Below are 2,881 nucleotides of genomic sequence, written 5' to 3'. Positions count from 1 at the left end.
AAGGACATCTTTATCTTTATCTTTACCAGTTCTAACCCATGCCCACTTAGCCCATACACAACCCGTATTGCACCCACAACATTTGCCCAGTTTAAGCCCATGCCCACCAATCCCAGATGGCGCCCACATGGAACCCTGTACCATTGCCCACTTCTAGCCCATTCCCACTTGGTACCCAGGAATCCCGCATTTACCCCATTTGGGGCCCAGTTGGACATGTTGGCTGGGTACAGTACTTTTATTCTTGCAGTATTTTTATCATTGCAGTATTTTCAATCATTCAGTATTTTTTTTTATCATTGCAGCGTTTTTATTTATTTCCCCTCTGAACCATAGACAGGCATTAGGAGTGTTTCCTTACACTTGTATATGTTGTGGGCTGTAAGTGTGTATATACATGGGGATCTGTGTATATACGTATATACTGTGTATATTTGCATGCTTTTTATGAATGCCTGCTGCCAATGTTATACATTAACGGCTACATTACGTCGGTGCCACTGTGTGATGTATATCTTTGCTGCTGTAACACTGCAAATGTCCCCGTTATGGGACAATTAAAAGACATCTTTATCTTTAGAAATTGAAGATTCACTTGCGAGGCCATTTTCAACACGGACCTTTCAAGAGAAGCTATATCGTCCAACACTCGGTCAGTGCTGTCTAAGTGCTTTTCTGTATATTGTTTGTCCACCCGTGGTGTCATAAATTATGGTATTATGAGGGGGATTTATTCAAGTAGGACGAAGTAGGACTTCATTGAAGGCCCAGGTGTGAAATGCATGGCCCTCCACTGGTTCAAATAATATCTAAAACTAAATTACCAGTTACATGTGCAATTTCAATATTCAACAATTATCTCAACAAAAAAGGACAATCTGAATTTTTTTTAAATGCACAATAAAACAGAAAAGCCATTTCCGGGTATTTTACAATTCAGTCTTCATTGGGGAAAAAACATTCAACAATTTGCTTTTCTTATTTAATACATAGTTCAGCACAGCAGGTGGCGGACAAGCACCTTAAAATGTCATTCGCCTACACAAGGAAGAAGAACATGCCCGAGGCGCTCCCGTGTCCTCGTCTTTCGGTCAACCTGAGAATAATGTTCTTGAGGATTAAAGTTTATAAATGTAAGTATGATGTGATTTTTTATTTTATTTTATGTTGTTGAACAGTGTTTTTGTTTATTTTATAATTTCGTCATTAAAAGGCTGTGGCGGTTGGAGAGTCAGCTTCGTGTTAGGGCGTGTTAAAGATCCCGATACCCACACTACACCCTCATTGAAGTATATACGAGTAAAATTATTCGAGCGCGCAGCCAAAGTATATTGTCCACAATTATTTGCGGACTTAACCAAAATCCCATTGAACTGGCGATGTTCGGTGGAATTCTTGTGCCCATGCTGAAAAAAATTCTCTTCAAATGTACATATCGAATTATGACATTATGATAAACAGTTGCATGTGTGCAATTTCGGTCACTCTTTTAAAGTCACCTACGTGTTTTGTCCGAGTGCAGCTAGCGTACTTAGCGACCTTGTGTGCATGCGCCGCAGATTGTGAGAGCGCCTCAAATAGTACAAATGAAGCTATAGCTTGTTCCGGTGGGTCCCAAGCCAGGGTTTTTTCCTAACTACCACATTACTTAAGTTTTAATATCACTCTCAACGTCAAAATTGTTACAAATAAATACATAATGATAACGTGCCGCCAAGCTCGATGACATAGGAGGCGGAAGTTGGTGTCGTCACACGCATTGTCCCAATTTTGCAATATCGGTACGCTTGGAACCTGTGCTCTGCAACACCCCATGTACACGTCAACGAGGAACGTATGGTGTAGAGTGTTTATTGCGATTGGGCCATTCTTTGTCACGGTCTTCTCTCTGACAAATTGGCATATTTAGCAGCCAAAATATAATGAGCCGTTGCTGTGATAGTAGTTGCAGCCCAAGGTTATTTTAGTAAACGAAAATGAACTCAAAACTTGAATAGAAAAAAATAAAATTCGATAATGAAAAAAATACAGTGAACCCTCGGTTATCGCGGTTAATGGGGACCGAGACCACCCGCGAAAACTGAAAATCCGCGAAGTAGCGGCGCACCTTCAAAAATGCTTAAAAAAAAAAGTGCGAAGTAGTGGTGCACCTTCAAAAATGTTTAAAAAAAAAAAATTAATAAATATATATATATATATATATATATATATATATATATATATATATACACGGGTAGAGAGAGAGAGAGTGAAATTCATGCTATAACAAAAAAAAAAAAATTATTATTAAAACTTATTATTTTTTTATTCCCCAGCCATTATTTTTGTATTTATTCAATTACTTCTTTTTGTATTTTTTTAATTGCTTCGACCTTTACCTGCTGGTACGCCGTCCGGTGTGCCCTGTGAAATGAAAGGTGGCATTCTTCATTTATTTTTTTTATTCATTTATTCATTCATAACTGACAGCCTCGCGCTCCGCTCGTGCTCGGGCGGAAGAGGTGCTCCTCTTCGGCTTAATTGTCATGCACGCCGGACCTGCTCCCCCGAAGCGTGTCTCCGTTCGATTGAACTCGGTTTCATTTCGCCCCGCCCGTGCCCGGGGAAGGTGCTCCTATTCGGCTTAACTGTGACACACGCCCGCCCTCCTCCCCCGGAGCTTCCATTCGGTTAAACTTAAGGGCCGCTTGGCACCGCCCGTGCCCGGGGAAGGTGCTTCTCTTCGGCTTAACTGTGACGCGAGCATGCCCTCCTCCTCCGGAGCTTCCATTCGGTTAAACTTAGGGGCCGCTTGACACCGCCCGTGCCCGGGGAAGGTGCTCCTCTTCGGCTTAACTGCCACGCACGTCGGCCGGCCTCCTCCGGAGCTCTCGTACGCTCC

This window comes from Idiotropiscis lumnitzeri, unplaced genomic scaffold (genome assembly GCF_059441095.1).
Source record: "Idiotropiscis lumnitzeri isolate Australia: NSW breed Sydney's pygmy pipehorse unplaced genomic scaffold, RoL_Ilum_1.0 HiC_scaffold_49, whole genome shotgun sequence".
Lineage (NCBI taxonomy): Eukaryota > Metazoa > Chordata > Actinopteri > Syngnathiformes > Syngnathidae > Idiotropiscis > Idiotropiscis lumnitzeri.
This window is presented reverse-complemented; position numbering follows the sequence as displayed.